Raw genomic sequence first — 26,943 nt, 5'->3', positions numbered from 1 at the left:
TCCTATATTTCCACGCCCCCTGAGGAAGTCATTATGATGAAACGTGCGTAGGGGAATGAGGGAGACCGCAGTATCCTGGTGCCTGCAACATAACTGCTTTGTGGTACGTCTATCTAATTATTAGGGTACTCTTTACTCACAGTCTGCACTATAGCACTTTCATGGATATATAGTATTATATGTACAACATATATATCTCTAATTAGGCACATATATGCGGCTAGTGATCCCTCACAGTATGGAGGTACTTTTTATCTTCTTTCTTATTTACGTATATGTATTTTACTAATAAAGATTGAATACTTGCTGAATCTATTTTGGTTTCTGACTAATTTATCAGACTGTGGACCAAATAATATGATATCTATATACAGAACGGTGACTGACCTTTGCCAACACTGCCCCTATGGCTGAAACCAGAATGCTGCGGGGGGAATAAAGTTCATTTTATAAATTAAATAAAGTTTATGCTGTTGGCTGCGTGCAGGCTCTGGGCAGCATAATAACGATATTAACTTGCAGATTAACCACATATCTGCAGGTTATTACCGTTATTTCTGGTGATAGGTTCCTTTTAAGATGTGCAACAATAATAGATATCCGACAGATATATTACTTCACAACGATAAAAAGCCCAGGATGGGTTTTCCGGTGGTAAGTTAAAAGGTCAGAAAATGCACCCCGGTGGCAGGCTGAAAGGGCCAAGTTGGGTGCCTCAGTGGTTGGCAAAAAAGCCATAGAGTGCACCTCCGTCGTAGGCTAAAAAGCCCATGATGGGCGGCCCTGGTGGTAAGCAAAAAGGCTAAAGAAAAGGCACCCTGGTTGTAGGATAAAAAGCCCATGATGGGCAGCCTTGGTGGTAAGCAAAAAGGCAGAAGAAAAGGCACCCCGGTTGTAGGCTAAAAAGCCCATGATGGGCGGCCCCGATGGTAAACAAAAAGGCCAAAAAAATGCACCCCGGTTGTAGGCTAAAAAGCCCATGATGGGCGGCCCCGGTGGTAACAAAAAGGCACCCCGGTTGTACGTTAAAAAGCCCATGATGGGCGGCCCCGGTGGTAAGCAAAAAGGCCAAAAAAATGCAACCCGGTTGTAGGCTAAAAAGCCCATGATGGGCGGCCTCGGTGGTAAACAAAAAGGCAAAAGAAAAGGCACCCTGGTTGTAGGCTAAGAAGCCCATGATAGGCGGCCGTGGTGGTAAGCCAAAAGGCAAAAAAATGCACCCCGGTTGTAGGCTAAAAAGCCCATGATGGGCGGCCCCGGTGGTAAGCAAAAAGGCCAAAAAAATGCACCCCGGTTGTAGGCTAAAAAGCCCATGATGGGCGGCCCCTTTGGTAAGCAAAAAGGCCAAAAAATGCACCCTGGTTGTAGGCTAAAAAGCCCATGATGGGCGGCCCCGGTGGTAAGCAAAAAGGCAAAAGAAAAGGCACCCCTGTTGTAGGCTAGAAAGCCCATGATGGGCGGCCCCGGTGGTAAACAAAGGCCAAAAAAATGCACCCCGGTTGTAGGCTAAAAAGCCCATGATGGGCGGCCCCGGTGGTAACAAAAAGGCACCCCGGTTGTAGGCTAAAAAGCCCATGATGGGCGGCCCTGGTGGTAAGCCAAAAGGCCAAAAAAGTGCACCCCGGTTGTAGGATAAAAAGCCCATGATGGGCGGCCTTGGTGGTAAGCAAAAAGGCAAAAGAAAAGGCACCCCGGTTGTAGGCTAAAAAGCCCATGATGGGCGGCCCCGATGGTAAACAAAAAGGCCAAAAAAATGCACCCCTGTTGTAGGCTAAAAAGCCCATGATGGGCGGCCCCGGTGGTAACAAAAAGGCACCCCTGTTGTAGGCTAAAAAGCCCATGACGGGCGGCCCCGGTGGTAAGCCAAAAGGCCAAAAAAATGCACCCCGGTTGTAGGCTAAAAAGCCCATGATGGGCGGCCTCGGTGGTAAGTAAAAAGGCCAAAAAAATGCACCCCGGTTGTAGGCTAAAAAGCCCATGATGGGCGGCCCCGGTGGTAAACAAAAAGGCAAAAGAAAAGGCACCCTGGTTGTAGGCTAAGAAGCCCATGATGGGCGGCCCTGGTGGTAAGCCAGAAGGCAAAAAAATGCACCCTGGTTGTATGCTAAAAAGCCCATGATGGGCGGCCCCGGTGGTAACAAAAAGGCACCCCGGTTGTAGGCTAGAAAGCCCATGATGGGCGGCCCCGGTGGTAAGCCAAAAGGCCAAAAAAATGCACCCCAGTTGTAGGATAAAAAGCGCATGATAGGCGGCCTTGGTGGTAAGCAAAAAGGCAAAAGAAAAGGCACCCCGGTTGTAGGCTAAAAAGCCCATGATGGGCGGCCCCAATGGTAAACAAAAAGGCCAAAAAAATGCATCCCGGTTGTAGGCTAAAAAGCCCATGATGGGCTTCCCCGGTGGTAACAAAAAGGCACCCCGGTTGTAGGCTAAAAAGCCCATGATGGGCGGCCCTGGTGGTAAGCCAAAAGGCCAAAAAAATGCACCCCGGTTGTAGGCTAAAAAGCCCATGATGGGCGGCCTCGGTGGTAAGCCAAAAGGCCAAAAAAATGCACCCCGGTTGTAGGCTAAAAAGCCCATGATGGGCGGCCCCGGTGGTAAACAAAAAGGCAAAAGAAAAGGCACCCTGGTTGTAGGCTAAGAAGCCCATGATGGGCGGCCCTGGTGGTAAGCCAAAAGGCAAAAAAATGCACCCTGGTTGTATGCTAAAAAGCCCATGATGGGCGGCCCCGGTGGTAAGCAAAAAGACCAAAAAAATGCACCCCGGTTGTAGGCTAAAAAGCCCATGATGGGCGGCCCCGGTGGTAAGCAAAAAGGCAAAAGAAAAGGCACCCCTGTTGTAGGCTAAAAAGCCCATGATGGGCGGCCCCGGTGGTAACAAAAAGGCACCCCTGTTGTAGGCTAAAAAGCCCATGATGGGCGGCCCCGGTGGTAAGCAAAAAGGCCAAAAAAATGCACCCAGGTTGTAGGCTAAAAAGCCCATGATCGGCGGCCCCGGTGGTAAACAAAAAGGCAAAAGAAAAGGCACCCTGGTTGTAGGCTAAGAAGCCCATGTTCGGCGGCCGTCGTGGTAAGCCAAAAGGCAAAAAAATGCACCCTGGTTGTAGGCTGAAAAGCCCATGATGGGCGGCCCCGGTGGTAAGCAAAAAGGCCAAAAAATGCACTCCGGTTGTAGGCTAAAAAGCCCATGATGGGCGGCCCCGGTGGTAAGCAAAAAGGCCAAAAAAATGCACCCTGGTTGTAAGCTAAAAAGCCCATGATGGGTGGCCCCGGTGGTAAGCAAAAAGGCAAAAGAAAAGGCACCCCTGTTGTAGGCTAAAAAGCTCATGATGGGCGGCCCCGGTGGTAAACAAAAAGGCCAAAAAAATGCACCCCGGTTGTAGGCTAAAAAGCCCATGATGGGCGGCCCCGGTGGTAACAAAAAGGCACCCCGGTTGTAGGCTAAAAAGCCCATGATGGGCGGCCCCGGTGGTAAGCCAAAAGGCAAAAAAATGCACCCCGGTTGTAGGATAAAAAGCCCATGATGGGCAGCCTTGGTGGTAAGCAAAAAGGCAAAAGAAAAGGCTCCCCGGTTGTAGGCTAAAAAGCCCATGATGGGCGGCCCCGATGGTAAACAAAAAGGCCAAAAAAATGCACCCCGGTTGTAGGCTAAAAAGCCCATGATGGGCGGCCTTGGTGGTAAGCAAAAAGGCAAAAGAAAAGGCACCCCGGTTGTAGGCTAAAAAGCCCATGATGGGCGGCCCCGATGGTAAACTAAAAGGCCAAAAAAATGCACCCCGGTTATAGGCTAAAAAGCCCATGATGGGCGGCCCCGGTGGTAACAAAAAGGCACCCCGGTTGTAGGCTACAAAGCCCATGATGGGCGGCCCCGGTGGTAATCAAAAAGGCCAAAAAAATGCACCCCGGTTGTAGGCTAAAAAGCCCATGATGGGCGGCCCCGGTGGTAAAAGAAAAGGCACCCTGGTTGTAGGCTAAGAAGCCCATGGTGGGCGGCCGTGGTGGTAAGCCAAAAGGCAAAAAAATGCACCCTGGTTGTAGGCTAAAAAGCCCATGATGGGCGGCCCCGGTGGTAAGCAAAAAGGCCAAAAAAATGCAACCCGGTTGTAAGCTAAAAAGCCCATGATGGGCGGCCCCGGTGGTAAGCAAAAAGGCCAAAAAAATGCACCCCGGTTGTAGGCTAAAAAGCCCATGATGGGCGGCCCCGGTGGTAACAAAAAGGCACCCCGGTTGTAGGCTAAAAAGCCCATGATGGGCGGCCCCGGTGGTAAGCCAAAAGGCCAAAAAAATGCACCCCGGTTGTAGGATAAAAAGCCCATGATGGGCGACCTTGGTGGTAAGCAAAAAGGCAAAAGAAAAGGCACCCCGGTTGTAGGCTAGAAAGCCCATGATGGGCGGCCCCGATGGTAAACAAAAAGGCCAAAAAAATGCACCCCGGTTGTAGGCTAAAAAGCCCATGATGGGCGGCCCCGGTGGTAACAAAAAGGCACCCCGGTTGTAGGCTAAAAAGCCCATGATGGGCGGCCCCGGTGGTAAGCCAAAATGCCAAAAAAATGCACCCCGGTTGCAGGCTAAAAAGCCCATGATGGGCGGCCTCGGTGGTAAGCAAAAAGGCCAAAAAAATGCACCCCGGTTGTAGGCTAAAAAGCCCATGATGGGCGGCCCCGGGCGTAAACAAAAAGGCAAAAGAAAAGGCACCCTGGTTGTAGGCTAAGAAGCCCATGATGGGCGGCCCTGGTGGTAAGCCAAAAGGCAAAAAAATGCACCCTGGTTGTATGCTAAAAAGCCCATGATGGGCGGCCCCGGTGGTAAACAAAAAGGCCAAAAAAATGCACCCCGGTTGTAGGCTAAAAAGCCCATGATGGGCGGCCCTGGTGGTAACAAAAAGGCACCCCGGTTGTAGGCTAAAAAGCCCATGATGGGCGGCCCCGGTGGTAAGCCAAAAGGCCAAAAAAATGCACCCCGGTTGTAGGATAAAAAGCCCATGATGGGCGGCCTTTGTGGTAAGCAAAAAGGCAAAAGAAAAGGCACCCCGGTTGTAGGCTAAAAAGCCCATGATGGGCGGCCCCGATGGTAAACAAAAAGGCCAAAAAAATGCACCCCGGTTATAGGCTAAAAAGCCCATGATGGGCGGCCCCGGTGGTAACAAAAAGGCACCCCGGTTGTAGGCTAAAAAGCCCATGATGGGCGGCCCTGGTGGTAAGCCAAAAAGCCAAAAAAATGCACCCCGGTTGTAGGCTAAAAAGCCCATGATGGGCGGCCCCGGTGGTAACAAAAAGGCACCCCGGTTGTAGGCTAAAAAGCCCATGATGGGCGGCCCCGGTGGTAAGCCAAAAGGCCAAAAAAATGCACCCCGGTTGTAGGATAAAAAGCCCATGATGGGCGGCCTTGGTGGTAAGCAAAAAGGCAAAAGAAAAGGCACCCCGGTTGTAGGCTAAAAAGCCCATGATTGGCGGCCCCGATGGTAAACAAAAAGGCCAAAAAAATGCACCCCGGTTGTAGGCTAAAAAGCCCATGATGGGCGGCCCCGGTGGTAACAAAAAGGCACCCCGGTTGTAGGCTAAAAAGCCCATGATGGGCGGCCCCGGTGGTAAGCCAAAAGGCCAAAAAAATGCACCCCGGTTGTAGGATAAAAAGCCCATGATGGGCGGCCTTGGTGGTAAGCAAAAAGGCAAAAGAAAAGGCACTCCGGTTGTAGGCAAAAAAGCCCATGATGGGCGGCCCCGATGGTAAACAAAAAGGCCAAAAAAATGCACCCCGGTTGTAGGCTAAAAAGCCCATAATGGGCGGCCCCGGTGGTAAGCAAAAAGGCCAAAAAAATGCACCCTGGTTGTAAGCTAAAAAGCCCATGATGGGTGGCCCCGGTGGTAAGCAAAAAGGCAAAAGAAAAGGCACCCCTGTTGTAGGCTAAAAAGCTCATGATGGGCGGCCCCGGTGGTAAACAAAAAGGCCAAAAAAATGCACCCCGGTTGTAGGCTAAAAAGCCCATGATGGGCGGCCCCGGTGGTAACAAAAAGGCACCCCGGTTGTAGGCTAAAAAGCCCATGATGGGCGGCCCCGGTGGTAAGCCAAAAGGCAAAAAAATGCACCCCGGTTGTAGGATAAAAAGCCCATGATGGGCAGCCTTGGTGGTAAGCAAAAAGGCAAAAGAAAAGGCTCCCCGGTTGTAGGCTAAAAAGCCCATGATGGGCGGCCCCGATGGTAAACAAAAAGGCCAAAAAAATGCACCCCGGTTGTAGGCTAAAAAGCCCATGATGGGCGGCCTTGGTGGTAAGCAAAAAGGCAAAAGAAAAGGCACCCCGGTTGTAGGCTAAAAAGCCCATGATGGGCGGCCCCGATGGTAAACTAAAAGGCCAAAAAAATGCACCCCGGTTATAGGCTAAAAAGCCCATGATGGGCGGCCCCGGTGGTAACAAAAAGGCACCCTGGTTGTAGGCTACAAAGCCCATGATGGGCGGCCCCTGTGGTAATCAAAAAGGCCAAAAAAATGCACCCCGGTTGTAGGCCAAAAAGCCCATGATGGGCGGCCCCGGTGGTAAACAAAAAGGCAAAAGAAAAGGCACCCTGGTTGTAGGCTAAGAAGCCCATGGTGGGCGGCCGTGGTGGTAAGCCAAAAGGCAAAAAAATGCACCCTGGTTGTAGGCTAAAAAGCCCATGATGGGCGGCCCCGGTGGTAAGCAAAAAGGCCAAAAAAATGCAACCCGGTTGTAAGCTAAAAAGCCCATGATGGGCGGCCCCGGTGGTAAGCAAAAAGGCCAAAAAAATGCACCCCGGTTGTAGGCTAAAAAGCCCATGATGGGCGGCCCCGGTGGTAACAAAAAGGCACCCCGGTTGTAGGCTAAAAAGCCCATGATGGGCGGCCCCGGTGGTAAGCCAAAAGGCCAAAAAAATGCACCCCGGTTGTAGGATAAAAAGCCCATGATGGGCGACCTTGGTGGTAAGCAAAAAGGCAAAAGAAAAGGCACCCCGGTTGTAGGCTAGAAAGCCCATGATGGGCGGCCCCGATGGTAAACAAAAAGGCCAAAAAAATGCACCCCGGTTGTAGGCTAAAAAGCCCATGATGGGCGGCCCCGGTGGTAACAAAAAGGCACCCCGGTTGTAGGCTAAAAAGCCCATGATGGGCGGCCCCGGTGGTAAGCCAAAATGCCAAAAAAATGCACCCCGGTTGCAGGCTAAAAAGCCCATGATGGGCGGCCTCGGTGGTAAGCAAAAAGGCCAAAAAAATGCACCCCGGTTGTAGGCTAAAAAGCCCATGATGGGCGGCCCCGGGCGTAAACAAAAAGGCAAAAGAAAAGGCACCCTGGTTGTAGGCTAAGAAGCCCATGATGGGCGGCCCTGGTGGTAAGCCAAAAGGCAAAAAAATGCACCCTGGTTGTATGCTAAAAAGCCCATGATGGGCGGCCCCGGTGGTAAACAAAAAGGCCAAAAAAATGCACCCCGGTTGTAGGCTAAAAAGCCCATGATGGGCGGCCCTGGTGGTAACAAAAAGGCACCCCGGTTGTAGGCTAAAAAGCCCATGATGGGCGGCCCCGGTGGTAAGCCAAAAGGCCAAAAAAATGCACCCCGGTTGTAGGATAAAAAGCCCATGATGGGCGGCCTTTGTGGTAAGCAAAAAGGCAAAAGAAAAGGCACCCCGGTTGTAGGCTAAAAAGCCCATGATGGGCGGCCCCGATGGTAAACAAAAAGGCCAAAAAAATGCACCCCGGTTATAGGCTAAAAAGCCCATGATGGGCGGCCCCGGTGGTAACAAAAAGGCACCCCGGTTGTAGGCTAAAAAGCCCATGATGGGCGGCCCTGGTGGTAAGCCAAAAAGCCAAAAAAATGCACCCCGGTTGTAGGCTAAAAAGCCCATGATGGGCGGCCCCGGTGGTAACAAAAAGGCACCCCGGTTGTAGGCTAAAAAGCCCATGATGGGCGGCCCCGGTGGTAAGCCAAAAGGCCAAAAAAATGCACCCCGGTTGTAGGATAAAAAGCCCATGATGGGCGGCCTTGGTGGTAAACAAAAAGGCAAAAGAAAAGGCACCCCGGTTGTAGGCTAAAAAGCCCATGATTGGCGGCCCCGATGGTAAACAAAAAGGCCAAAAAAATGCACCCCGGTTGTAGGCTAAAAAGCCCATGATGGGCGGCCCCGGTGGTAACAAAAAGGCACCCCGGTTGTAGGCTAAAAAGCCCATGATGGGCGGCCCCGGTGGTAAGCCAAAAGGCCAAAAAAATGCACCCCGGTTGTAGGATAAAAAGCCCATGATGGGCGGCCTTGGTGGTAAGCAAAAAGGCAAAAGAAAAGGCACTCCGGTTGTAGGCAAAAAAGCCCATGATGGGCGGCCCCGATGGTAAACAAAAAGGCCAAAAAAATGCACCCCGGTTGTAGGCTAAAAAGCCCATGATGGGCGGCCCCGGTGGTAACAAAAAGGCACCCCGGTTGTAGGCTAAAAAGCCCATGACGGGCGGCCCCGGTGGTAAGCCAAAAGGCCAAAAAAATGCACCCCGGTTGTAGGCTAAAAAGCCCATGATGGGCGGCCTCGGTGGTAAGCAAAAAGGCCAAAAAAATGCACCCCGGTTGTAGGCTAAAAAGCCCATGATGGGCGGCCCCGGTGGTAAACAAAAAGGCAAAAGAAAAGGCACCCTGGTTGTAGGCTAAGAAGCCCATGATGGGCGGCCCTGGTGGTAAGCCAAAAGGCAAAAAAATGCACCCTGGTTGTATGCTAAAATGCCCATGATGGGCGGCCCCGGTGGTAAGCAAAAAGGCTAAAAAAATGCACCCCGGTTGTAGGCTAAAAAGCCCATGATGGGCGGCCCCGGTGGTAAGCAAAAAGGCAAAAGAAAAGGCACCCCTGTTGTAGGCTAAAAAGCCCATGATGGGCGGCCCCGGTGGTAAACAAAAAGGCCAAAAAAATGCACCCCGGTTGTAGGCTAAAAAGCCCATGATGGGCGGCCCCGGTGGTAACAAAAAGGCACCCCGGTTGTAGGCTAAAAAGCCCATGATGGGCGGCCCCGGTGGTAAGCCAAAAGGCCAAAAAAATACACCCCGGTTGTAGGATAAAAAGCCCATGATGGGCGGCCTTGGTGGTAAACAAAAAGGCCAAAAAATGCACCCCGGTTATAGGCTAAAAAGTCCATGATGGGCGGCCCCGGTGGTAACAAAAAGGCACCCCGGTTGTAGGCTAAAAAGCCCATGATGGGCGGCCCTGGTGGTAAGCCAAAAGGCCAAAAAAATGCACCCCGGTTGTAGGCTAAAACGCCCATGATGGGTGGCCTCGTGGTAAGCAAAAAGGCCAAAAAAATGCACCCCGGTTGTAGGCTAAAAAGCCCATGATGGGCGGCCCCGGTGGTAACAAAAAGGCACCCCGGTTGTAGGCTAAAAAGCCCATGATGGGCGGCCCCGGTGGTAAGCCAAAAGGCCAAAAAAATGCATCCCAGTTGTAGGCTAAAAAGCCCATGATTGGCGGCCCCGGTGGTAAGCAAAAAGTCAAAAGAAAAGGTACCCCGGTTGTAGGCTAAAAAGCCCATTGTGGGCGGCCCCTGTGGTAAACAAAAAGGCAAAAAAAATGCACCCCTGTTGTAGGCTAAAAAGCCCATGATGGGCGGCCCCGGTAGTAACAAAAAGGCACCCCGGTTGTAGGCTAAAAAGCCCATGATGGGCGGCCCCGGTGGTAAGCCAAAAGGCCAAAAAAAATGCACCCCAGTTGTAGGCTAAAAAGCCCATGATGGGCGGCCTCGGTGGTAAGCAAAAAGGCAAAAGAAAAGGCACCCCGGTTGTAGGCTAAAAAGCCCATGATGGGCGGCCCCGATGGTAAACAAAAAGGCCAAAAAAATGCACCCCGGTTGTAGGCTAAAAAGCCCATGATGGGCGGCCCCGGTGGTAAACAAAAAGGCAAAAGAAAAGGCACCCTGGTTGTAGGCTAAGAAGCCCATGATGGGCGGCCCTGGTGGTAAGCCAAAAGGCAAAAAAATGCACCCTGGTTGTATGCTAAAAAGCCCATGATGGGCGGCCCCGGTGGTAAGCAAAAAGGCTAAAAAAATGCACCCCGGTTGTAGGCTAAAAAGCCCATGATGGGCGGCCCCGGTGGTAAGCAAAAAGGCAAAAGAAAAGGCACCCCTGTTGTAGGCTAAAAAGCCCATGATGGGCGGCCCCGGTGGTAAACAAAAAGGCCAAAAAAATGCACCCCGGTTGTAGGCTAAAAAGCCCATGATGGGCGGCCCCGGTGGTAACAAAAAGGCACCCCGGTTGTAGGCTAAAAAGCCCATGATGGGCGGCCCCGGTGGTAAGCCAAAAGGCCAAAAAAATACACCCCGGTTGTAGGATAAAAAGCCCATGATGGGCGGCCTTGGTGGTAAACAAAAAGGCCAAAAAATGCACCCCGGTTATAGGCTAAAAAGTCCATGATGGGCGGCCCCGGTGGTAACAAAAAGGCACCCCGGTTGTAGGCTAAAAAGCCCATGATGGGCGGCCCTGGTGGTAAGCCAAAAGGCCAAAAAAATGCACCCCGGTTGTAGGCTAAAACGCCCATGATGGGTGGCCTCGTGGTAAGCAAAAAGGCCAAAAAAATGCACCCCGGTTGTAGGCTAAAAAGCCCATGATGGGCGGCCCCGGTGGTAACAAAAAGGCACCCCGGTTGTAGGCTAAAAAGCCCATGATGGGCGGCCCCGGTGGTAAGCCAAAAGGCCAAAAAAATGCATCCCAGTTGTAGGCTAAAAAGCCCATGATTGGCGGCCCCGGTGGTAAGCAAAAAGTCAAAAGAAAAGGTACCCCGGTTGTAGGCTAAAAAGCCCATTGTGGGCGGCCCCTGTGGTAAACAAAAAGGCAAAAAAAATGCACCCCTGTTGTAGGCTAAAAAGCCCATGATGGGCGGCCCCGGTAGTAACAAAAAGGCACCCCGGTTGTAGGCTAAAAAGCCCATGATGGGCGGCCCCGGTGGTAAGCCAAAAGGCCAAAAAAAATGCACCCCAGTTGTAGGCTAAAAAGCCCATGATGGGCGGCCTCGGTGGTAAGCAAAAAGGCAAAAGAAAAGGCACCCCGGTTGTAGGCTAAAAAGCCCATGATGGGCGGCCCCGATGGTAAACAAAAAGGCCAAAAAAATGCACCCCGGTTGTAGGCTAAAAAGCCCATGATGGGCGGCCCCGGTGGTAACAAAAAGGCACCCCGGTTGTAGGCTAAAAAGCCCATGACGGGCGGCCCCGGTGGTAAGCCAAAAGGCCAAAAAAATGCACCCCGGTTGAAGGCTAAAAAGCCCATGATGGGCGGCCTTGGTGGTAAGCAAAAAGGCCAAAAAAATGCACCCCGGTTGTAGGCTAAAAAGCCCATGATGGGCGGCCCCGGTGGTAAACAAAAAGGCAAAAGAAAAGGCACCCTGGTTGTAGGCTAAGAAGCCCATGATGGGCGGCCCTGGTGGTAAGCCAAAAGGCAAAAAAATTCACCCTGGTTGTATGCTAAAAAGCCCATGATGGGCGGTCCCGGTGGTAAGCAAAAAGGCTAAAAAAATGCACCCCGGTTGTAGGCTAAAAAGCCCATGATGGGCGGCCCCGGTGGTAAGCAAAAAGGCAAAAGAAAAGGCACCCCTGTTGTAGGCTAAAAAGCCCATGATGGGCGGCCCCGGTGGTAAACAAAAAGGCCAAAAAAATGCACCCCGGTTGTAGGCTAAAAAGCCCATGATGGGCGGCCCCGGTGGTAACAAAAAGGCACCCCGGTTGTAGGCTAAAAAGCCCATGATGGGCGGCCCCGGTGGTAAGCCAAAAGGCCAAAAAATGCACCCCGGTTGTAGGATAAAAAGCCCATGATGGGCGGCCTTGGTGGTAAGCAAAAAGGCAAAAGAAAAGGCACCCCGGTTGTAGGCTAAAAAGCCCATGATGGGCGGCCCCGATGGTAAACAAAAAGGCCAAAAAAATGCACCCCGGTTATAGGCTAAAAAGCCCATGATGGGCGGCCCCGGTGGTAACAAAAAGGCACCCCGGTTGTAGGCTAAAAAGCCCATGTTGGGCGGCCCTGGTGGTAAGCCAAAAGGCCAAAAAATTGCACCCCGGTTGTAGGCTAAAAAGCCCATAATGGGCGGCCCCGGTGGTAACAAAAAGGCACCCCGGTTGTAGGCTAAAAAGCCCATGATGGGCGGCCCCGGTGGTAAGCCAAAAGGCCAAAAAAATGCACCCCGGTTGTAGGCTAAAAAGCCCATGATGGGCGGCCTCGGTGGTAAGCAAAAAGGCCAAAAAAATGTATCCCGGTTGTAGGCTAAAAAGCCCATGATTGGTGGCCCCGGTGGTAAGCAAAAAGTCAAAAGAAAAAATACCCCGGTTGTAGGCTAAAAAGCCCATTGTGGGCGGCCCCGGTGGTAAACAAAAAGGCTAAAAAAATGCACCCCGGTTGTAGGCTAAAAAGCCCATGATGGGCGGCCCCGGTGGTAACAAAAAGGCACCCCGGTTGTAGGCTAAAAAGCCCATGATGGGCGGCCCCGGTGGTAAGCCAAAAGGCCAAAAAAAATGCACCCCAGTTGTAGGCTAAAAAGCCCATGATGGGCGGCCTCGGTGGTAAGCAAAAAGGCAAAAGAAAAGGCACCCCGGTTGTAGGCTAAAAAGCCCATGATGGGCGGCCCCGGTGGTAAACAAAAAGGCCAAAAAAATGCACCCCGGTTGTAGGCTAAAAAGCCCATGATGGGCAGCCCCGGTGGTAAGCAAAAAGGCCAAAAAATGCACCCCGGTTGTAGGCTAAAATGCCCATGATGGGTGGCCCCGGTGGTAAGCAAAAAGGCCAAAAAAATGCACCCCGGTTGTAGGCTAAAAAGCCCATGATGGGCGGCCCCGGTGGTAAGCAAAAAGGCCAAATGATGCACCCCGGTAGCAAGATAAAAATCCCAAAAGTGGTGCATCGGTGGTAAAACGGGAATGGAAGTGCTCCGGTGGCATACCAACGGGAAAGGGTGTGCTCCGATGGCACTCCCAACGGGAAAGGGTGTGCTCCGGTGGCACTCCCAACGGGAAAGGGTGTCTCTGGTGGCACTCCCAACGGGAAAGGTGGTGCTCCGGTGGCACTTCCAACGGGAAAGGGTGTGCTCCGGTGGCACTCCCAACGGGAAAGGGGGCGTTTCGGTGGCGCTCTCAACGGGAAACGGTGTGCTCCGGTGGCACTCCCAACGGGAAAGGTTGTGCTCCGGTGGCACTCCCAACGGGAAAGGGTGTGCTTCGGTGGCATTCCCAACGGGAAAGGTTGTGCTGCGGTAGCACGCCAACGGGAAAGGCTGTTCTCCGGTGGGGCACCAACGGGTAAGGGGGTGCTCCGGTGGCACGCCAACGGGAAAGAGTGTGCTCCAGTGGCACGTCAACGGGAAAGAGTGTGCTCCAGTGGCACGTCAACGGGAAAGGGTGTGCTCCGATGGCACTGCAATGACAAAGGGAAGACTGTGTAGCCTTTTATATGGAGGGCTATTTGGGACCCCTTGTATTGAATGGAGAGCTATGTGGGTGCCAATAAATTATAAGAAAATCTATGTGGGGCCTATTATATTAAATGGAGGGGTAGGTAGGACCCATTATATTACATATAAAGCTATGTGGTGCCCAATACATTCATTAATTGAAGGGCTATGTGGAACCGACTATTAAATTGAGGGCAATGTGGTTCTCAATACATTAAATGGAGGGCTATGTGGCGCCCATTACAGTATTTTAAATGATAGGGTATACGGGCCATTATTAAATTTAGTGCCATGTGGGGCCCTTGATTTTAAATGGAAGGCTATGTTGGTCCCGTGATATTATATGAATAGCTATATGGCGCCTATTATAATAAATGGAAGACTGTGGGGTCCATTATTTTTAATGGAGGGTTATGTGGGGTCCACTATATTAAATGGAGGGCTATACAGGTCCCATTATAATAAATAGAATGCTATGCAGATCCCATTATATTAAGTGGAGTTCTTTGTGGGACCCATTACATTAATGGCAGGACTACGTGGGGCCCATTGTATTACATGAAGGGTTTTGTGGGTCACAATACATTTAATGGAAGGCAATGTAGAGCACATTATAATAAATGGCGGGCTATATGTAACCCCTTATATTGAATAGAGGACTATGTGGGTCCCAATATATTATAAAACCAATGTTCGTGCCCATAACATTAAATGGAAGGTTATATTTGGCCCATTTTATATGTAAAGCTATGTGGTGCCCATTACATTAATTGAAGGGCTATGTCGGATCCATTATATTAGTTTGAGGGATATGTGATACCCATTACGTTAAATGGAGGTCTATGTGGGTCTCATTGTATTAAACTAAAGGGTATATGGGGCCATTATATTAAATTTAGTGCTATGTGGGACCTTTTATATTAAATGGATAGCTATGTGGTACCCATTATATTATGTGGAGGGCTATATATGTGACCCCTTATATTAAATGGAGGGCTATGTTGGACTCAGTATATTAAATGGAGGGCTGTATGGGGCCCATTATATTAAATAGAGGGCTATGTGGGGCCTATATAATAAGTTGAGGGCTATGTGGGGCCATTGCAATAAATTGAGAGCTATGTGGGGCACATATTAAATGAAGGGTTTTGTGGGCCCATATTATATGTAAAGCTATGTGGTGCCCATTACAATAAATAGAAAGTTATATAGGTCCTATGGAGTTCTTTGTGGGACCCATTATAGTACTTGCAGGGCTACATGGGGCCCACTGTATTAAATGGAGGGTTTTGAAGGGCCCTTTATATTATATGTAAAGCTATGTGGGGCCCATTTTATTAAATAGAGGTCTGTGTGGGGCCCATTATATTAAAGGAAGGGTTTTGTGGGTTCCTTTATATTAAAGGGAAGGCTATATAGGGCATATTCTAATTAATGGAGGGCTGTATATGATCCTTTATATTGAATGGAGGGTTAGGTGAAAAAACTGTAAAGGGTGTGCTCCCGTGGCACTCCAACGGGAATGTGTGTTCTCTGGTGGCACTCCAACGGGAAAAGGTGTTCTCCGGTGGCACTCCAGCGAGAAAGGGTGTGCTGCGGTGGCATGCCAGCGAGAAAGGGTGTGCTCCATTGGGACGGCAACAGGAAAGGGTGTGCTCCGGTGGCACACCAACGGGAAAAAATGTGCTCCGATGGCACGCCAATGGGAAAAGGTGTGATCCGGTGGCACGCCAACGGGAAAGGTGCTCTGGGTGGCACTCCAATGGGAGAGGGTGTCCTCCAGTGTCACGTCATTGGGAAAGGGTATGCTCCGATGGCACACCAGTGGGAAAGGGTATTCTTCGGTGGCACTGCAATGACCAAAGGGAAGGCGATGTGTGGCCTCTTATATGGAATACCATGTGGGCTCATATTAAATGGATGGCGATGCGATGCCCATTATAATAATTGCAGGGCTACGTGGGGCCCATTGTATTAAATGAAGGGTTTTGTGGGTCACATTTTATTAAATGGAAGGCTATGTATGGCACATTATAATAAATGGAAGGCTATATGGAACCCCTTATTTTGAATGGAGGGCTAGGTGGGTCCCAATATATTATAATAAAATCCATGTGGAGCCGATAACATTAAATGGAGGGTTATATTTGGCCCATTATTTTATATGTAACGCTATGTGATGCCCATTCCATTAATTGAAGGGCTATGTCGGATCCATTATATTAACTTGAGGGCTATGTGGTAACCATTACGTTAAATGGAGGGCTATGTGGGGCCCATTATATTAAATGAAAGAGTATATGGGGCAGTTATATTAAATTTAGTGCCATGTGGGGCCCTTTATATTAAATGAAGAGCTATGTGGCATCCATTATATTATGTGGAGGGCTATATGTGACTCCTTATATTAAATAGAGGGCTATGTTGGACTCCGTAAATTAAATGGAGGGCTGTATGGATCCCATTATATTAACTGGAGGGCTATGTGGGGCCCATATAATAAATAGAGGGCTATGTGGGGCCCATTACAGTAAATTGAGAGCTATGTAGTGCACATATTAATTGAAGGGTTTTGTGGGGCCCATATTATATGTAAAGCTATGTGGTGCCCATTCTAATAAATAGAAAGCTATATAGGTCCTGTTATAATAAATGGAGTTCTTTGTGGGACCCATTTTATTATTTGCAGGGCTACATGGGGCCCACTGTATTAAATGGAGGGTTTTGAAGGGCCCTTTATATTATATGTCAAGCTGTGCGGGGCCCATTATATTAAATATTGGGCTATATGGGACCCATTTTATTAAATTAAGGGCTACGTGGGGCCCATTATATTAAAGGAAGGGTTTTGTGGGTTCCATTATATTAAATGGAAGGCTATGTAGGGCACATTATAATAAATGGAAGGCTATATGGAACCCCTTATTTTGAATGGATGGCTATGTGGATCCCAATATATTATAATAAAATCCATGTGGAGGCCATAACATTAAATGGAGGGTTATATTTGGCCCATTATTTTATATGTAAAGCTATGTGATGCCATTACATTAATTGAAGGGCTATGTCGGATCCATTATATTAATTGGAGGGCTATGTGGTACCCATTACGTTAAATGGAGGGCTATGTGGGGCCCATTATATTAAATGAAAGGGTATATGGGGCAGTTATATTATATTTAGTGCCATGTGGGGCCCTTTATATTTAATGAAGAGCTATATGGCATCCATTATATTATGTGGATGGCTATATGTGACCCCTTATATTAAATGGAGGGCTATGTTGGACTCAGTATATTAAATGGAGGGCTGTATGGGTCCCATTATATTAATTGGAGGGCTACGTGGGGCCCATATAATAAATTGAGGGCTATGTCGGGCTCATTAAAGTAAATTGAGAGCTATGTGGTGCACATATTAAATGAAGGGTTTTGTGGGGCTCATGTTATATGTAAAGCTATGTGGTGCCCATTATAATAAATAGAAAGCTATATAGGTCCTATTATAATAAATGGAGTTCTTTGTGGGATCCATTTTATTACTTGCAGGGCTACATGGGGCCCACTGTATTAAATGGAGGGTTTTGAAGGGCCCTTTATATTATATGTTAAGCTATGTAGGTCCCATTATATTAAGTATTGGGCTATATGGGACCCATTTTATTAAATAGAGGGCTACGTGGGGCCCATTATATTAAAGGAAGGGTTTTGTGGGTTCCATTATATTAAATAGAAGGCTATGTATGGCACATTATAATAAACGATGGTGGCCCGATTCTAACGCATCGGGTATTCTAGAATATGTATGCGGCCGACCGGGCGCGACTAATCTGCAAAGCAGTGTTTAAATAGGTTGCGCACTACTTTAAAATTAACCCCCCAATGTATCCCTCCGGGGCCCCTCCCGATGGCAAGTGTGAAGGAAGGACCGGGGAGCAAGGCCGCCGGTCGGGGTACTTCTGCTGTGTCGCTGATCTCCTGACGGTGGCCTGCGTGTTTCAAATCCGGCGCCAATCAGAGAAGCAGTGTTTTAAATTTCGCGCCAATATCGCTGATTGGTCACGGCCGGGCGGCCGTGACCAATCAGCAGAGCGGTGTTTAAATTTGGCGCCAATATCGCTGATTGGTCGCGGCCGTGACCAATCAGCAGAGCGGTGTTTAAATTTGGCGCCAATATCGCTGATTGGTCACGGCCGGTGGCCGCGACCAATCAGCGAACCGCTTTAGTGAGGATGGGGGAGCGGCGCTGCCTGTGCTGGTACTTCCGCTGCTAGCAGCCGAGAGATGACCGGCCTCCCGGCTGCATCGCCGCTGACCTCCATGCGGCTACCATCGGGAGATCAGCAGCTAGGGCCGCTGATCTCCCGACGGCAAGTGTGAAGGGAGGACCGGGGAGCGGCGCCGCCTAGGCCACCCGTCGGGGTACTTCTGCTGCGAGCAGCTGGGAGATGACCGGCTAGTGCCAGTCATCTCCCGGCTACATCGCCGCTGACCTCCGTGCGGCAGATGAGCCGCTTACGGCCGCCATCTTGTTCTGAAATCCCGCGTCGCTGATTGGCCGCGGCTGGACCAATCAGCGTCGCGGGATTTCCTGGACGGACAGACAGACGGGATAAGCCGATTATATAGTAGATGGAAGGCTATATGGAACCCCTTATTTTGAATGGAGGGCTATGTGGGTCCCAATATATTATATGAAAATCCATGTGGGGCCCATAGCATTAAATGGAGGGTTATATTTGGCCCATTATTTTATATGTAAAGCTATGTGGTGCCCATTCCATTAATTGAAGGGCTATGCCGGATCCATTATATTAATTTGAGGGCGATGTGGTACCCATTAAGTTAAGTGCTGTGGCACGCCAATGGGAAAAGGGTGTGCTCCAGTGGCACTGCAATGACAAAGGAGAATGCTATGTGTGGCTTTTTATATGGAATGGCATGTGGGGCTCATATTAAATGGAAGGCTATGCAAGGCAGGGCTACGTGGGGCACATTGTATTAAATAGAGGATTGCGTAGGGGTCTTTATAATATACGTAGATCTATGTGGGGTCCATTATATTGAATGTTGTTCCATGTGGGGCCGATTATATTAAGTGAAGGGTTTTGTTGTTCCAGTTATATTAAATGGAATCCTATGCGGGGCACATCCCTTATATTGAATGGAGGGCTATGTGGGTGCCATTATATCATAAGTAAATCTATGTGGGGCCCATTATATTAAATGGAGGGGTAGGTAGAATCCATTATATCATAAGTAAAACTATGTGGTACCCAATACATTAATTGAAGGGCTATGTGGGACCTATGGCGCTCAATTCATTGAATGGATGGCTATGAGGGGCCCATAACTGTATTTTTCGGACTATAAAGCGCACTCTTCTCCAAAAATTTGGAGGAAAGTGGGGGGTGCGTCTTATAGTCCGAATGTGGTGTGTGTGTTTGTGTGGTGTGTGTGTATATATATATACATACATACATACACACACACACACACACACTGCGGGGGAGCGGGCACAGTAGGCAGGGGCCGGCTGCTGCAGCCCCTGCGTGTGCCTGCTGCTAAAGAAAATGAATATTCACTGCTCCCCACGCCCATGGGAGTGGGGAGTACTGAATATTCATTCTCCTTACTAGCGGGCACACAGTGTAGCTGCAGCGTGGCTCCTGCTGCTGCCAGGTGATCGCGTGTGCCTGCTATTAAAAAGCATTAATATTCACCCCTCTCGGAAAGGGGTGAATATACGTGCTCTTTGATAGCGGTTACACACGATCGCTCGGCAGCAGGAGCCACGCTGCGGCTACACTGTGTGCTGGCTATTAAGGAGTATGAAGTCACTGCTCTCCACGCACACAGTCCCAGCGTGTGGAGCAGTGACTATTCCGACAGCTGATCTTGTGAGGGCGCATGGAAGTAACGCCATGCCTGTCTCGCACGGTGAGACCAGTGCTTGGCAGTAGAGCAGGACCCAATGCTGGAGGAGACAGAGGTGAGTATAATTGTTTATTTTTTTGTGTGCAGTTTGATAGGGATTAGGGGGGGGTGCATGCATACCAGGAAGAAGGATGGGGGGGCATGCATACCAGGAAGAGGGATGGAGGGAGCCATGCATACCAGGAAGATGGATGAGGGGAGCCATACATACCAGAATTAGGGATGAGGGGTGCTATGCATACAGGGATGAGGGGTGCTATGCGTATGAGGGGTGCCATGCATACCAGGATGAGGGATGCCTTGCATACCAGGATAGGGATGCCTTGCATACCAGGATAGGTATGAAGGGGGCCGTGCATACCAGGATGAGGTATGTCTTGCATACCAGGATGGGGATCAGGGTTGCCATGCATACCAGGATAGGGATCAGGGGTGCCATGCATACAGGGATGATGGGGGCCATGCATACCAGGAAGAAGGATGAGGGGGTTACCATACATACCAGGATGAGGGTTGGCACGCATACCAGGAAGAGGGATGGAGGGAGCCATGCATACCAGGAAGATGGATGAGGGGAACCATACATACCAGGATTAGGGATGAGGGGTGCTATGCATACAGGGATGAGTGGTGCAATGCATCTGAGGGGTGCCATGCATACAAGGATGAGGGGCGCCATGCATACCAGGAAGAGGGATGAAGAGGCCATGCATACTAGGAAAAGGGATGAGGGGCGCCATGCATACCAGGATAGGGATGAGGGATGCCTTGCATACGAGGATAGGTATGAGGGGGTCCGTGCATACCAGGATGAGGTATGTCTTGCATACCAGGATGGGGATCAGGGTTGCCATGCATACCAGGATAGGGATCAGGGGTGCCATCCATACAGGGATGATGGGGGCCATGCATACCAGGAAGAAGGATGAGGGGGTTACCATACATACCAGGATGAGGGTTGGCACGCATACCAGGAAGAGGGATGAGGGGTGCCATGCATACATGGATGAGGGGTGCCATGCATGCCGGGATGGGGATCAGAGGTGCCACGTATACCAGGATGGGGACTACGTATAATAGGAAGAGCGGGGCCATATAGCCCTGGATGGGGGGATATTAACATAATTGGGGTACATTTCCCCTATAACAGTGTCAGAAGCAGACCCCATCCCCCTTAACAGTGCATCATGACCACATTTTTTGCTTCAATTTTTTTTCTATTTTCCTCCTCTGTAACTTGGGTGTGTCTCATGGTCCGATGCGTCTTATAGTCTGAAAAATACGGTATATTTTATGATAGGGTATACTGGCCGGTATTAAATTTAGTGCTATGTGGGGCCCATTATGTTACTTGGAGACCTATATATGTCCCCTTATATTAAGTGGAAAACTATGTGGGCCCCATGATACTATATGAATGGCTTATACTAAATGGAAGACTATGTGGGGTCTACTATATTAAATGGAGGGCTATGTGGGTCTCATTATAATAAATAGAATGCTATGCAGATCCCATTATATTAAATAGGGTTTTTTGTGGGACCCATTATATTAATTTCAGGGCTACGTGGGGCCCATTGTATTAAATGAAGGGTTTTGTGGGTCACATTATATTAAATGGAAGGCTATGTATGGCACATTATAATAAATGGAGGGCTATATTGGACCTCTTATTGAAAGGAGGGCTACGTGGGTCCCAATATATTATATGAAAATCCATGTGGGGCCCATAACATTAAATGGAGAGTTATATTTGGCCCATTATTTTATATGTAAAGCTATGTGGTGCCCATTCCAATAATTGAAGGGCTATGTCGGATCCATTATATTAATTTGAGGGCTATGTGGTACCCATTACATTAAATGAAGGGCTATGTGGGGCCCATCATATTAAATGAAAGAGTATATGAGGTAGTTGAAAAACATACAAAAAAGTTAATGTCTGCTCACCACCTCCTGGAGCGCACGGATCCTGCTGTGCTGCAAGTTTTCAGAACTTAGAAAGGAATAAGTCCAGCGCTATTAGCCCATTAAAAATCCATTCTTCATTTATTTCATAGCTTCAAATGGTATAAAATCCAGTAAGTCACAGTCCAGAAATTAAAAACATACCTGTTTCGACGCAAAGCAGTGCGTCTTAATCAATCATTATAATGAATGATTAAGACGCACTGCTTTGCGTTGAAAGGCGTTATATTAAATTTAATGCCATGTGGGGCCCTTTATATTAAATGGAGAGCTATGTGGTACCCATTATATTATGTGGAGGGCTGTATGTGACCCCTTATATTGAGGGTTATGTTGTACGCAATATATTAAATGGAGGGCTGTATGGGACCCACAATATTAAATGGAGGGCTATGTGGGGCCCATTACATTAAATTTGAGAGCTATATAGGTCTTATTATCAACTCTTTAAAAGCCCAAGACGTACTAATACGTACCTGCGCCCTGGGACTTTAGATCCAGGTAGGGAATAGTACGTCATGGTGATCGCGCCCGCACACAAGCTGTGCATGCGCGATTGCCGCCGGGTGTCAGCTGATTGTCACAGCTGACACCCAGTGCTATGTGGAGGGAGCGGTACCGCACCGTTCCCGGCACATTAATCCCCGCAGTGCTGCGATCGAAGTCGATCACAGCATTGCAGTGGCAATGGGAGGTGATCGCGATGCTCATCTCTCCTGCCGGTGTCCATTGCTATCTGCTGCGGCTTCCCGGATGTTGCCTTGACGACCCGATGTCATCATGACAACATCTAGGTCACCAGACAGCAGGAAGATACTTTGGTCATGCGCAGTGCATGACCAAAATATCTTCTGCATCTGCAGCGCTGACAGCCTGTATAGCACAGGGATGGTGCTCCATCCCTATGCTATACAGGCGATCAGAATAAAAAAAAGTGAAAGTCCCATAGTGGGACAAAGAATAAAAGTTAAAAAAAGTATTAAAAAATGAAAAAAGAAAATTGTAAAAATCTAAAAAAAAATAAAATAATAATCCACCAAAAATAAAAATATAATGTACCCATCAATAAATATTCTGAAAAAAACCCAAAACAATAAAAGTACACATATTTGGTATCGCCGCGTCCGGAATGACCTGACCTATAAAACTGTCCCACTACTTAACCCCTTTAGTGAACATGGTAAAAAAAAAAAAAAAACTAAGTAAAAAACAATGCTTTATCATACCGCCAATCAAAAAATGGAATAACACGCGATCAAAAAAACGAATATAAATAAATATGGTACCTCTGAAAATGTCATCTTGTCCCGCAAAAAACAAGCTGCCATACAGCTCCATCAGCCGAAAAATAAAAAAGTTAAAGCTCTCAGAATAAAGCGATGCAAAAAAATTATTTTTCTATAAAATAGCTTTTATTGTGTAAAAGCGCCAACACATCAAAAAGCTATATAAACGTGGTACCGCTGTAAACGTACTGACCCGAAGAAAAAAGCTACCTTATCAATTTTACCACATGCGGAACAGAATAAAAAAAAAAAAAAAAACAATTCCTGAATTGTTGGTTTTTGTTTATTCTGCCTCCCAAAAATCAGAATGGAAAGCAATCAAAAAATGGCACGTGCCTGAAAATGGCACCAATAAAATTGTCAACTCATCCCGCAGAAAACAAGCCGTCACATGACTCTGTGGGCCGAAATATGGAAAAATAGTAGCTCTCAAAATATGGCGATGCAAAAACTAGATTTTACAAAAAAATGCGTCTTTTAGTGTGTGACAGCTGTCAATCATAAAAACCCGACATAAATCTGTTATCGCTGTAATCGCACCGACCCGAAGAATAAAGTCGTCTAATCAATTATACCGCACGAGGAACGGCGTAAAAAATACACTCTAGGGTTAGGGTTGTGCTGGGGCTAGGGTTAGGGTTGGGCTAGAGTTAGGGTTGGGCTGGGGTTAGGGTTGGGCTAAAGTTGGGGTTGGGGTTAGGGTTAGGGTTGGGGTTAGGGTTGGGGCTAGGGTTAGGGTTGGGATTTTTTTAAAAGTAAAAAAAAAAATAAAAAATGACGATATGGCGACTAGTGTTGAGCGCAAGTGCTCGCTACTTGAGTTTGCATCGGGTGCTCGGTTATGCACTGAGTATCGCGGGTGCTCAAGTGACATGCTCGAGTCTCCGCCCCATATGTTTCGCGGCCAAAAAAACCTTGCGGGGATTGCCTGCCCTGCACGAGCTATCCCCTCATGTTTTTTTTTTTGGGGTGTCTACTAACCGTGAAACATGCCGGGCGGGGACTTGAGCATGTCAGTTGAGCATGCGCGATACATGCTGCATGCCTGAGTACCCGTTGCAAACTCAAGTAGCGAGCACTTGCGCTCAAGACTAATGACAACTTATTGAATATGATGACCTAATGTTATCAAATTCTGTATCGTACCTCTGGGTTCAAAATGTTCACTATATCCCTTGATAAAATCCTTGAGGGGTGTAGTTTCCAAAATGGGATCACTTGTGGGGGGTTTCCACTATTTAGGCACATCATGGGCTCTCCAAACTCAACATGGCGTCCGCTCTCGATTCCAGTCAATTTTGCGTTCAAACAGTCACACAGTGCTCCTTCCCTTCTGAACTCTGCCATGCGCCCAAACACTGTATTTTCCCCACATATGGGGTATTGGCGTACTCAGGAGAAATTGCACAATAGTTTTTGGGGCCCATTTTCTCCTCTTAACCTTGTGAAAAGAAAAAAAAAATAGGGGCTAAAACATAATTTTTGTGGAAAAAGTTAGAATTTTTTTATTTTCACGGCTCCATGTTATAAACTTCTGTAAAGCACTTGGGGGTTCAGGATGCTCACCACACATCTAGATAAGTTCGCTGAGGGGGGTAGTTTCCAAAATGGTGTCACTTGTGGGGGGTTTCCAATGTTAAGGCACATCTGAGGCTCCCCAATCGTAACATGGCATCCAATAATTATTCAAGCAAATTTTACAATCAAAAAGTCAAATGGCGCTCCTTGCCTTCCGAACCCTGCCGTGCGCCCATGCTGTGATTTTCCTCCACATATGGGGTATCGGCTTACTCAGGAGAGATTGCACAACAAGTTGCATGGTGCAATTTCTCCTGTTACCTTTATGAAAATGCAAAACTGGGGGCTGAAAAACATTTTTGTGGGAAAAATGTGAAAATTTTATTTTCACAGCACCATATTATAAACTTCTGTGAAGCACCTGGGGGTTCAAGGTGCTCACCACACATCTAGATAAGTTCCCGGAGGGGCCTAGTTTCCAAAATGGTGTCATTTGGGGGTTTCCACTGTTTAGGCACATCAGGGGCTCTCCAAACGCAACATGGAGTCCGCTAATTATTTAAGCCAATTTTACATTCAAAAAGTCAAATGGCGCGCCTTCCCTTCTGAGCCCTGCCGTGAGCCCAAACAGTGTTTTTTCTCGACTTATGGGGTATCTGCGTGCTCGGGAAAATGCACAACAAATTTTGGTGTCCATTTTTTCCTGTTACCCCTGCAAAAACAGAAAAAATTGGGTCTAAAGTAACATTTTTGTGAAAAAAGTTAAATGTTCATTTTTTTCTTCCCCATTCCAAAAATTCCTGTGAAGCACCTGAAGGGTTAATAAACTTCTTGAATGTGATTTTGAGCACCTCGAGGGATGCAGTTTTTAGAACGGTGTCACTTTTGGATATTTTCTGTCATAAAGGCCCCCTCAAAGTCACTTCAAATGTGATGTGGTGCCTAAAAAATGGTTTTGTAAATTTTGTTGTAAAAATGACACCGCTCCAAATCTACTCAGGCATTCATGCAGAGGAACAATTACAATGTTCTGGAATGGACATCCCAGTCCCCAGACCTGAATATCATTGAACATCTGTGGGATCATTTGAATAGGGCTGTCCATGCTCGGCGACCATCAAACTTAACTGAACTGGAATTGTTTTGTAAAGAGGAATGGTCAAAAATACCTTCATGCAGGATATCATTAAAAGCTACTGGAAGCGACTAGAGGCTGTTATTTTTGCAAAAGGAGGATCTACTAAATATTAATGTCACTTTTCTTGTGAGGTGCCCATACTTATGCACCTGTTAAATTTTGTTTGAATGCAGATTGCACATTTTCTGTTAGTACAATAAACCTCATTTCAAGGCAGAAACATTACTGTGTCCAACAGTTATTACATAGATCAAACTGAAAGAGCTGTTGCAAAAACACCAATTTTTATAAAACATTAAGATTAATAGGGGTACCCAAATATAACTGTATATATATATATATATATATATATATATATATATATATATATATATATATATATATATATATATATACATACATATACATATATATACACACACATACATACATACACACTGTGGGGGGAGCGGCGGAGGAGCCGGCACAGGAGACTGAAGCCGGCTGCTGAAGCTCCTGTGTGTGCCTGCTGCTAAAGAAAATGAATATTCACTGCATGGGAGCACTGAATATTCATTCTCCTTACTAGTGGGCACACAGTATAGATGCAGCGCGCCTTCTGCTGCTGCCAGGTGATCGTGTGTGCCTGCTATTCAAGAGCATGATTACTCACCCTTCTCCACGCCCATGGGAGTGGAGAGGGATGAATATTCATGCTCTTTGATAGCGGGCACACGCGATCGCCCGGCAGCAGGAGCCACGATACGGCTACACTGTGTGCTGGCTATTAAGGAGTATGAAGTCACTGCTCCGCACGCACACAATCCCGGCGTGGGAAGCAGTGACTATACCGGTAGCTGATCTCACCTTGTAAGGGCACATGGAAGTTACGCCATGCATGGCTATCACGGTGAGACCAGTGCTGGCAGCAGAGCAGGACACAGCACTGTAGTAGAGAGAGGAGGTGAGCATTAGGCTGTGTGCCCACGATGCGTTTTTTAAGCGTTTCCGCAGCGGCAAAAACGCTGCAGAAACACTTAAACGCATGGTAGAAGGCCTGCCATGTTCCTCAATGATAATCTGCATGTGCTGTGCTCATGCTGCGGAAATTTCCGCTGTGGATTATCATTGCGGAAAAAAACGCAGCACTACCAATTATTTTGCGGAAGTGCTGCGTTTTCGCCGCCATTGACTTGCATTAGACCGCATGGATTACGCATCACTACATACGTATGTAGATGCGCATTCCATGCGTTCTAATATGCAGATGGTACATGCCGACAGTTCGCGATGTACTGAAGGACCTGCGCTGACGTCATAGTCATGTGATGGGTCACGCGACGCTGACGTCGGCAGGTCCATCAGTCTACCACAGCCGGGACTGAAGTATAGATTTATTTTTTTATTTTTTGACATTTTCTCGGGTCACACTATATAAATCCATGCTGTTTGCATGGATTTATATAGTGTGACCAAGTTGACAAGCACTTTCCAAGTGATGCTAAAATCGCTTGGAAAGCGCTTGTCAACCCGCATGCGGAAATTCATGTGAAGAACGCTTCACTTCCGCATGTCCCTGGCAGGAAAACGCATGTACAATCCGCATGCGTTTTTTTCTGCCAGGGAGATGCAGAAATGCTCAGGAAAAAATCCTGAGCATTTGTGCATCGTGGGCACATAGCCTAATTGTTTATTATTTTTGTGTGCAGCGTGATGGGGATTGG

The 26,943-nt window shown here is 48.2% G+C and overlaps 1 long non-coding RNA gene across 2 annotated transcripts in view; it reads left to right on the top strand.

The window, feature by feature from the left end:
- Positions 1–26,943, top strand: part of LOC141173221 (uncharacterized) — a 62,281-nt gene that overhangs the window by 18,907 nt on the left and 16,431 nt on the right. The window lies entirely within an intron of this gene.

Source organism: Phyllobates terribilis, unplaced genomic scaffold (genome assembly GCF_046119375.1).
Source record: "Phyllobates terribilis strain yellow unplaced genomic scaffold, ASM4611937v1 Scaffold_12__6_contigs__length_324123572, whole genome shotgun sequence".
In the NCBI taxonomy this organism is placed as follows: domain Eukaryota; kingdom Metazoa; phylum Chordata; class Amphibia; order Anura; family Dendrobatidae; genus Phyllobates; species Phyllobates terribilis.
Note: the sequence above shows the minus strand (reverse complement) of the source record. Positions and strands in the feature narration are given on the sequence as shown.